Raw genomic sequence first — 11719 nt, 5'->3', positions numbered from 1 at the left:
ACTGAAAATTTCTGCTATAGCTTTACATGTGGTATCTCAAGGATGTCCATCATGATAAATACGACTTTTAGTCTAAGATAAATCTACCCACAGAGCATGGATTATCTCACTTATTATAGGAAGAATCATCCCTGTCAGGACACAGGGATGACCGAGATTATCTGCTTTAGGACAAGCTCATTTTGACTGCATTATTTTTATCTGTTAAAAAACACAAGCATATTTTCAACTATTTAACATTTTATTTTGACCTCTTTTTTGCTTAAGTAGTTTAGGAGTTGCTGGAATTTTGAAACTGTACTTTTTACTTCAGAGCTTCTTTGACCTCCCAAAAAGCGAGTGCAGATTGGACTTTAAATTATGTAGAATAAGGCAAAAGAGGCTAAGATTTTAATGGGCTTCTGAACCACTGAATATGCTTATAATAATGAATATCTAGTAGGCTACAGAATTTGCTTCTTTACATGAAATCTATGCTCATTGTCTCCTCAAGTGAGTTCTACTGTTTGTTCAATGTTAATTTTACATACTTTTAAAGCCTGCTAGGATTTGAACCTAGGGGTTCAAAAGGTAGAGTGATTAAAGATTATTTAATAATTCTAAACTTCTAGATTATTTTATTCTCTGTCATCACATTAATCCAGATGGATTGGACAGAAGACAATTTTAGTAATAACAAATTGGCATAAAGCAGTCTTGTTTGTGGAAGAGTTTTGAGATTTCTGTTACCTAAGAGATGGATTGACACTGTGTGTGCAAGTGCACACATGGGCACGTGTGTTCCAGAAAAGCTGGAATTGATGTTGTCTCCTTGCCTCTGCCATCTCTCATAAAGTAACTGCACCTTCTCTTATTTAAGATTATTCGTGGATATGAATAATGTCTAATCTGGCTATTCTCACCGCAGCTGAGGAAATAAAGTCATGCACAGCGTGGATTTGATATTCTCTTTATTTCATCTTGCCTATCTCCAGCTCCTGTTAGTGACATTACTTGTGGCTTTTTCCATTATGATAAATCTAAGCAGACCTTTATACACTAGTCTCATATTTTAAAACTTCAGTTAATTAATTAAAATGCTTTTTCAGGGGGGGAAATAAGAGCGACCTTCTTAATCCTCTCTACATGGGACAGAAAACTAGAGCCAACACTTGTCAGGCTGAAATTTTTATTTGGAGCCTGAAAAAAACCCTTTGTAGTCAGTGGAAAAGTTCTCATTCACAAGTATTTTTTGGATCAGGTATAAAATATGAAATTTTTTAATAAAAGTCAATAGTTTCCTCTGGCACAGAGAAGTTCTGCATCCCTTTCAAGCAGACATGGTTTGGACAAGCAGTTTTTAAACCTCAAAAGATTTGTATGTGAGCTGATTAAGGCAGAATTTGTCCCCTGTTGTGTAAACCCAGATTTTTTTTCAGCTTCCAGTTTTCAAAAAACTCCCCTGAACAACACCCTTCAACTTTGCTTGCATACGACTGAGTGCAGCTCCTACCAAAGTCCATGAAGAGACTAAATCTGGCATACAAACAACGTACTGCTCCCAATTTTCACGGGTGGGCTGTTTTTTCATATTCTTTGAAAAAAGCACCTGTTTCTATCAGGTGCTCATTCAAACCTTTGTTTCTCTTCAGTCTAACCTTGATTCATTCAATGCAATGTCCCAGTTCTGAATTTTCTAAGAGGTTGCTTACATTTTCTGAAAGCAAAACTTTAGGCTGGGGAAAAAATATTCTGAGGGTATAATAAGAAAGATAAGCTTACAGTCCAAATGGCCAATATTTAAATTAATGATTTAGCTTCATCCGCACCACAGCAAAGCAGATGTTCCTTAAAGCAGTGTAGAAGTCAAAGGTGGACATATTTTAGAATGAGTGCTTTATTTTCTGAGCAGTGACACTTCTACTTTATAACTAAAAGCAGTACTGTGAAGGTGAAACTGCAGACATAAATATTCAGTAGTAGCTAGTCTTTCTCAGTACTTTCTTCACAGTCCTAGGATTGGGGTTTTTTTTCCTCTGAAAAATAGGACTATATTGCCAGCATTGCAATAGGCTTGTAAATATTTTTAAAATCCCTCGAGTTTCATGAACTGCTGCAGAGGTGTTCAGCATGCTAAGGAGATCCTCAGAGAAAATAGGGTTCTCAAGTTCCCAAATACATGGACTTTGCTTTGAGCTTGTAAATAATTTCAAGAAGGAACCGAAATGAAGACACAAGTCAGTGCCCCCAAAATTTTGTCAACTGAATGAACAGCATATTAAGCATTTTAATTAGTTTTACTGCTTCACCTTCTTGTGCAACTACTGGTTATTATTAAAGAAATGACCTAAATAACAAATCGAGAAACGGTTATTCAGAAATTCTGAAAAATTTTGATTTGGCTGAAAAAATATTGAATTTCCACTCCATCAGTCATCCTGACATTTCATCATTTTTTCCTCATTACAAGTTGTGCAAAGTAGTTTACATTTCCATATTTCCATGCAATGGGAATATATATATATATATATATAAAATTATACACTGAAAATTATCACATTTGAATTGTCATGAATATTATATTTAACACTTTTGATGAAAATAAACTTTTAAGTTTTCCTCAAGCTTTGCTTTGTTGAAATAACTAGAAAAATCTTTCACAAGTAATTTTAACATTAAACTGCATTTTCCTATAGTTCAGGAAACCAATGACTACATTTTCATTAGCTGAACTATTCTTCCCATGTGCAAGCAAGCAATGTGTATTTCCTATGGACCGTGTAGCTCAGAGTGAAATTTGTTGCAAACACTTCTGGAAAATGTAATATTCTGGGAAGGTTACTAATCAAGAAAAATGTGGATCAGAACATTTCTGCTAGGAATGTGTTACAACAGGAACATCTAGCTTAGTGTTTTGCTGAACTAATTTGGACAATTCAAGAATTTTGGTTCACATAGAACAAACAAAATTGAACAGAATATTTAATGGAAATTTTCCCCGGTGCTAAAGTAAAAAAAATTGAGATAAATCCAAAAGTTTCTAGAATATTTTGATTTTGAGGAAACTGAGATTTTTTGGATAAAATATTCTACAGAAGACTCCAAGAACAGCTGAAACCTGGATGCAATGGCAGGTATCTTGCTGCAAGCAGGCTACGGAGAGCACCACCACTAAATAACTATTTATTTCAGTCCTGTTCCCACAGCCTCTTTGAAACCACCACCACCTGCAACCCCAGCAAAGAGAGAGCCAAGTCTGACACTACCAGAAACCATAACAGCAAGCACCTGTCCATCAGCCGTTGTTTTGTTCCACTGTTGCAGATCTGCAGTAATCACGAACTTTAATCCTTTTCTATCCCCTCCAATACTATGTCCTTTTAAAATGAAAATTATTTTTCTAAAACCAGAATCTCTCTTTGAGAAGACTGAAGCTGAAGCCTCTCAGCAAAAACGCAGGAAATTCCTTCTTTGGTGTAGTACCAATCTGTTAATTAGAGAAACCTGGACAGGAGGGAAGGGGAAAAGAGTTTATCATTATAAAAGAGCAAACTGTGACATCATTAAAAATAGGAGACTCTGGATGTAGAATGAGGGTGACACTGAAGAAAGGCAAAATTTGCCTCCAAAGGAGGATTTTTACATTTCATTTCCCTTGTACTGATTTTTTTTTGTGTTCGTTTCACTAAATAAAAATAGAAAGGACTGCCACTTGCAGGTAAATCAATAAAGGAACTAAAATGAATAAAAATGTCAGTTATTCATTGCTTAAGATTCTCCTAACAAATAGACTTACCTTAACCTCTTTTATGACTCTAGGGCAGATAGAACTTTGTCCTAGAATTAGTTCTAAGAAAAAGTGCGCTCCTCTATCCCTTTGACAATTCACTATAATTTCTCAGAGGAACAAATTCTCGTTCAATGTCATTGTAAAACATCCTTTGCCTGGAGAAAACTGTTCTAGCTACATCATAACAAAGCCCAATAAATTTGATTTTTTCCTATCAAGCTGATGAAAATAAAGTTTGCAGGTGACACAATACATTTCAATAATGAATGTCTACAGGCTCCAGAAGATATGAAATTAGGATGTGGAAAAGCAAGAAAATAGACAAGTTTTGCCAGAGTAATTTATCTCTCACAGCTACTTTCGCTTCTTACATAGCAAGTAGAGTTGTGATTCGGATGCCTGTGTGAAACTGATACCATCTATGACTCAAAAGCTCTAATGAATGACTCACCAGTGCTGAGACTAGCTACCGAAGGGTCACTCTGGGACTGGAAGGTTCCTCTCAGGAAAGAGAGGGAATAGAAATGTATATCAGTTCCTGCTTGATAATAAAATACTTCGAACTGTTAAAGGGAATTTCAAACATTTTAACATTAAATGAATGCTGTTTTGTTATAAAATAACAACAGTACACACATACACACGCACAAAAAAGTAAACTTTTAACCAAACTGTTACAGAAGTATTAGGAAAATGAGGGCTGTGATTTTAGGGTTTGCTTCTAAAGATATTTTCATTTCACGAAGGACATTCTTTATCTAAAGTAGAAGTAGATCTATTGTGAATTTTATAATTTTCATCTCATTACTCAACAAAATACTTTTTTTTACACCCAGCTGAACACCTTTGGGCTCCTGCACAGTTATTTGTATAATATATTCTCACATCAACACGATTTTCAGTATAGCTGATCGAATCAAAACGTAGAGACAAAGGGGATGCCATAGGTTGTGGAGTTGGAACTCAGTAAGAGAGAAGTTAAACCTCTTTCTGAGAGAGTCAGTGGCACTGGAGGAAGACAGATGAAATATGTTTTCTCTGGAGATGTTCAGGATCAGATAACAGAGGAAACAAAATTCTGACTGTGGCATATACTGGGCTAAACACAAAAGACCGACTGCTGCAAGAAATTCAGTAAAGGGCAGGGGGAGGGGAGAAGAGGAGATGTGAGATGTTAACTCCGGAAGACCTGGGGGTGGAAAAAAGAGAGGACCAAAAGGAAAACAACACAATGAAGTCACAGTTTTCTACTGCTTGGAAGCCATGGAAAAGACAAATGGATGGGCTATATCAGATGAAATTTCATGCGATATATATTAGGCCATGCTTTGATTATCAAACAAAAGTAAGCATTGGATGTGGGCCTTTCTCAGTAAAAGCTTTCAGTACATAAGGAATCTATCAGTGCTGGATGGGGCTGAAGGTCAGATGAAGCTATGAAAATGACTGAGTAGGAGTCAAAGAGATTAACAATCACCTGAATGAAAGTTGACACCACAAAAGATTAGACAGAAAGATATATTGTCTCACCACAGCATGGATACAGATTCTCTGAAATAGTAGATCTTTTCCATCTCAAACATACTCTGTAGGGCCTGGTATCTCCCTGTTACTCAGAACTGATACCACATCTCTGATAAGTTATTACTATTACAGCTGTGCACCTAAAGCACCTTGCTGTAATATATAATAAAGCAAAGCCTTGGCTTTAGCCTTCAGCAAATACTAATGCGTTCTTTCATTCTTTGTGAGTCTGTGGCTGTAGCAGGCTGTGATCTCTGATCTCTGATGGTAAGCAAGCTCCTCTGACTAGAAGGTCTGAAAAGGCAACGACAGCGTAATAGAATTTTATGATCACATTTTGAACATTTCCACTGTGAGCAGAAGGCTCCTGACTCAGATATTTTTATCTTCTGCTTAAAGAACAATAAAAAATAATAGGAAGGAATCAACAAGTCACGGTAGAAATAATTCAGTACCTCTGCTACATTTCCTTCTGCATTATTTTCACTTGAAATTAACTTACTGAAATACAGGGAGAGTAATTTGGTTCTGAAAAAGAGGCCAGTACTACCCAACCTGAGTGGACGTTCAGCCTGCATTGCTAGAAAGGGGGGTTTGCTCCTTATAAATGAGTGCTAACAGTGAATGAATGAACCAAGCAAGATAAATCACATGTGACCTTTGAAGGAATATGGGGGGCAGACAAAATTCTGCATATGAGATGATTCTAAGACAAAATAGCTTCCCAATGAAGGCAGAAGGAAACGGGGCAGCAGGAAACCTGAGCAAAGCCTATAAGCATGTGCCTACACTGAAGCAGGGCCACAGCACAGGTAGAAATGGCTGGGCTTTGGTTCCCTTGGTTTAAGAGACTCGTGTTTCATCCATCTAACTTGACAGTGCCTTTTTATTAGGAAAGCTAAAATAAACTTTCATTTACTTCATCACAGACCTTGTTCTTAAAATGCATTTGCTAGTGTTTGTAAAGCACTTTGAGATCCTTGCTCTGCTGGCACAATATAAGCACAAAGTGTTATTAAATCATTCAGTATAAAATGTCCTTTACCTCATTATATTTTATAGCGGTAACTTTTTATTATCATCTGATGGCAGTAGAACATGACACAGCTCATCTAGCGTGCTGGGGCAAGGTCTTGACTGAAGTTGATTAGAGTTTTGTCTGAGTGAGGAGTGAATAAAAATTGAGTTAAGGACTTCAGAATTTTATTTCCTAATAAGGCATTAGGAATGCATATATAAAAAAAACAAAATGGCATTCTTCTAACATACAGGTTACTAATGTTTTAGGCTTGATTAACTCCTTTTAATGGGGATATGAGCTCTCCTAAATTTCAGACAATTCTGCTATTTTTTCACACATTTATTGCTGTGGTTAACTGATTCTCTGAGCCCTGTTTCTATACGCCTCCCTCATGTTGCCTTTTTATGACACAGCCGTAATTATTTTTACTATACAGTGAAAGCCTTTTGCAAGAATAATGAGGATGATGAGTATCATTGTTGGCCTGTTGAACGGAAAAAATATGAACATGTGATGAAAACAATTCTGCAAAGAGACGAGGACTTGTTTTGTGAGGATAAGGTGAGGATAAGGACATCTTCTCGTACTTTTCACCATTTGTGTCATTAAGCCCTCAAGAACTAACCCATCATTTTATCCTGTGAAGTAATAGCTCTGGAGGAGTTAAAGAACAGAACAAATACTGGAAAAGCAGTGAGAAGAGAGCTCCACGACACAATTGTCACATGCTGGGTAGGAAATCAGCAACCTGGGCATCTCTTCCAGACCTCTGCAGGTAGCTAAGAATGTCACCAGCTAGGTGATGTAAGATAAAGCAGGTTCCCTCCCACTCCACATTTCCTCTTTTACTTGCTGTTCTTTCTTTTTCTCCAGCCTTAACATAAGTAAATTTTGCTTACTCTGTTGTAATGTCCTATCATTTAAATCACTTCTCAGCTTTTTGCCTCCACAACATTACTCTGAATAAGTTCTAAAGGCTGCCCTGACTTCTACTATATTCCTGAGCACGTTTTCTAACCATGGGAGTTTCCCCCAAGTCCTGCTTAATGCTTTTATAGCATCCACCACTGTTTTCTGTGGTATTGGAATTATATGACTTAGATATGTAATGTACCAACTCAAATTGAAAATAAATTCTTTATGCAATGAATTGCCTTTTGGCCTCACTTCTCTCCAGTAGTTATTAATTTTATAAACCACTCATAGAGATATTTTATTTTGAGAAAAAAAGAATAAAAAATAAAAAGGAAAGAAATAACTAGCAGTTAGCATCACCACAGCACGTGGTTTCTACTGAAAACTCAAACCATATAGAAATCCCCTATGTAGGAGCAAAAAGAGAACAACATGGGCCACTGGGAGCAGAGACATACCAGTCAGCGCAGAGGTGGGGGGAATTCCTGCAGAAGGGGACCCAGTGAAAGCTAATGAGCAGTTTATGTTGAAGAGAAGGCTGATGGGAGCTGCAGAGTCATACACGGAGAGAGGAGGATTTTGGTATTGGTCTTTTCCAGAGGTCACAGCTACATCAGTATAAACAGTCTGTGCTGCGGGCGTGGTGTAAGTAGACGGACCCGAGACCAGGCATGCTGTTCTTTTAGGCAAGTGTCCCCTGTGTCAGCCCGGCAATCAGATGCTGTGGTACATGAGGATAAAACACCCAGGCTGGCTGAATAGCAGCATTAATCGTGGGGTTCCCAAATCGCACTATGAGACAAGCTTGCCTTCTGTTTCAAAATTACATTTGTGACAACAAATCTGTTAAACTCCTCCACTGACATGTTTTACTTTTCCAGGACGGGAACACTGTGAAGGTTGCTTGTTGGCTCAGCTTCAATTTCCATGGCAGATTTTAGGCAGTGACCTAACCTACCTCTTGCTTTACAGGAAACAACATGGAAATTCAAACTAGCTTCATGCATAGGAGCTTAGTCATAAAGTGACGAGTGATATATAAGAAAATAATGTATTTTCTGTTTATGAAAGGCTATTCACCTCCAAGCCAAGGCTGAAGAGTTATGCATCTTTAAGGGAAGGAAGTTTCCTTCATGAACTAGATACCTGCTTCCAAGGAAGATGATGGACTTGCTGTGGAAGCTACAGAGCTTTAGTGCTTGTATTTCCTCGAGGAGCACCTTACAGCCAGTGCCAGAAAAAGAAGATGGCTTAAGTCACTGGAAATGGGTAACAAACATTTTCATCATACAGCGATTTTGAATACTCCTCAGATCAGGGTGGGGGAAAAAATGGGACTTTTATCAAATGGCGGCTAGCTGGTGATCTGTACTAGACTTTACTTACCGAGTTAATGTTCCCAAGTCACTTCTTCCCAAAACAAACACACTTAGTTCTCATAAGCAGTTTTCTCAGCTCACCAAGGAGACAGGAAACTTAACTGGGTGTAGAGACAAAATAGTCTTCCACAATTCAATGTCAAGGTCAAAGGAGGGAATTCTACAATATTCCTTCTGTGCCTATTGACTAGTTAAAGGGTGAATCGCATTTGTCAGGCCAGTCAATAATGCACTTGTGACCAGCAGTAGATTTAACAACTTCTTTCCGCCTCACCCTGAAAGACCTCCTGTCCACTCTTGTGAAGCTCTCTGGTCCACAAGACTCATTTCTTCTCTGGTCTGACCAGGGCTGAAGGATATCCAGCCTGTGAGAGCAGGGGAGGCACACCATCTCCTGCCGGTAAAAACAGCAGGCCCACAAGAAGGTGGAGGAAAGGAGCAGGACTTGTATAGAAAAATCCTCCTGCCCCGTAAGTGCCAAGCATGTTTCCATATCTCTGAAACCTTTGCCTCTCAAACCTTAGTCTCCCCTCTTCTGCCACCTGACCCCAGGGCAACAGTTAATTCAAATAATGGGAGATGGAAAAAACAGTTCTACATCCACATTGCTTCTTTTTTTCCTCTACTCACTGCGTACAATGGCTGCGCATGAGCTACGCAATCAGTCCGGTGGAATTAGTCAGAGTGCATTGCGCTCAGGCAATTTGCTGCTTTGTTTCTATGACAAAATAATAGGTTGAGTTCGCATTGCCTTAGTCTTTTTAGGTATTTTTTGTCATTAATTGATAAGGGCATTCCCAAAATCTTCCTTAATATCTAGTTTCCAGCACAAAATCATACTTTTATGTATCAACACATAACAGCTCAAATGCTGTCCAGTTTCCCAGGATTAATCAGTTGACAGACAGGTATCACTGCCAGAGGGTGCTTCAGCACTCTGGAAACCCCCGCTCAAGGGTGCTTAGACTGGCAGCACTCACTTCAGGCTCATGCCTCCGCTGTATGGGTATGGGATGGGTAAGATGAGGGTAGTTACTGAACAGTTTAGCAGTCTAATGTCTGTTAAACTTATCTGTTACACAACAGTAGGCTTTTTTGGTACATCTGTTATGCTCTTCCCATGGGAGTAAAGCAGGACAGACACCAGATCATCTATTTAATGGGAAATGGAATAATTTCCCCCACTTTTTTTCCCTCATCAGAAGAGACAAAAGCAAAAGCAAAGGGGAGGAAAAAAGGGAAAATTAAGAAGTAAGACATTTAAATCACTTTAACTGTTTTGATTGGAAAAAAACATGACATTTCACTTGGTTTTCTGTCTTTTTAAATGTTAAGAATATTTTAGTAGAAAAAACAATTTGATTTTCAAAAAAACCATTTTGTAATACATTACAAACGTTTGCTTCCAAGTGTGTCAAAATAAGACACAAGTTTTTCTGTGGCCCGTAAAGCACCTCTTTTAATGTGGAGCCTGAAAAATGCAGCTTAGAAGAGATTTCAGAGAAAAAAATATTTCTACTTTTACACTGAGACAAATTTATAGTAACACCCAACAGAGTAATAAAAAGGGAAAAAAACACCACAAAATATTTAGTGGAGCTTTAGAATTACTTTATTTATCCCTGATTCTTATGCAGGTAGCATTCAGAAGTCCCTATTTTGACTAGGTCATTTTGTGATAAAACCTATATGGAAAACCTGTAGGAAAAATCCCATACCTGCAATGCATATATATTAAAAAAAAAAAAAAAAAGTAGCAAAATGGCAGTGATAATAATCTTCCCATGGCATCAACCTATTTTTATACCCCTTCAAATAGTAAAATAGGATCATAAAAATTAAGAATGACCCTTCAAATACTAAAATAGGGTCATGAAAATGACTCTTCTCTACTCCTCTGGAGTCTGTGATCTAGAAGATGGAAATGGTCTCAAGCACATGAACACTGAAATCAAAGTGTTTAACAGGGTCTACTGAGTCAAAGTCCATGGTAGGAAACAGGAGCAGCATCTTGAACTGGTAACTTTGCAGCCTACAGATGCTACCCCGCAGTTATCTTTTACTTTGAGATAAAAGGCTCTATTTTTTTCTCAGCTAAGATTCAAATGGAAACATTTTTCCCTTTTTGGGATACGAAATTACACATAAAACTAGATGTGCACAGAGAAATCACACAGGCAATTCTGCCCCACAATGAAACTGTATGTGCTCCTGAAGGAAATTTAGCCAAAGGAAAATTTTTCCTGAAGGAAAGTTAGCCAAAGCCTGAGTTACCCAGGTAATTATCCTTCCCTTATGGCAGGGGAATGATGGGTTCCATCCTTAATTAAACCAGGTTATGGGAATTTGCCTGACACTACCTAGAGCATATCTTTCTGTATAGATTAATTAATCTGGAAAATGGGTAGAAAGTAATTTCTCTGCAAACCTCACTATAAAGTGGGACTTGAGAAGAATATGTGGTTTCATGAGGGGTTACAATGCAGCAGAATTTCTGGTGCCTTTCTGCACAAGTCACCTGTCTAAGTCTGGGTATAACCACCAGTTGCTACAATGGCATGTTAGTTCTCTGATCCAAGAATGAGAATGCCATGGCTAAAAGAGGCAGCGTTAGTGCTCCAGAAACCATGTATAGGGCAGCTTTCCCACTCTGTCATTATTGTAGAGAAAAGGTAAGATGTTGATAGCTCTACCTTACAACAAGATGCGCCACGTCTGCCAGAACAAGTCATTCACAAGCATTCACACACTGCTGGAGATTAATGAAGAAAACTGATGAGAAACAGGAAAGGACCTGCGAATCAAGTGGCCAGACCTCACCAGATACACACCTGATCGGGTGTAACTACTGACAGTAGTCCATTTGGGTGTAAGGATAGGGGATACGGACCCTGTGATAGCTGTTGTGTGGCGGGAGAGGAGACAGAACAGTTGACTTCTGGAATGCCATTTCAGCTTTTAATTTCCTTTTCTGCCTTGCCACAGGTTTTCTAGGGAACATGAGTCATGTCACCATTTGTTCCTCTAATCCTTCTCTCACACCCACATATGTACACCACTGATAAATGAAGGAAGGTACTGACCTACCTCAGAGGGAATTTGAAAGGATAA

The sequence above is a fragment of the Egretta garzetta genome, unplaced genomic scaffold, assembly GCF_000687185.1.
Source record: "Egretta garzetta isolate BGI_Z169 unplaced genomic scaffold, ASM68718v1 scaffold15, whole genome shotgun sequence".
Taxonomy (NCBI): Eukaryota; Metazoa; Chordata; class Aves; order Pelecaniformes; family Ardeidae; genus Egretta; species Egretta garzetta.
The sequence above is the reverse complement of the archived record's forward strand: the minus strand, read 5'-3'. Positions refer to the sequence as shown.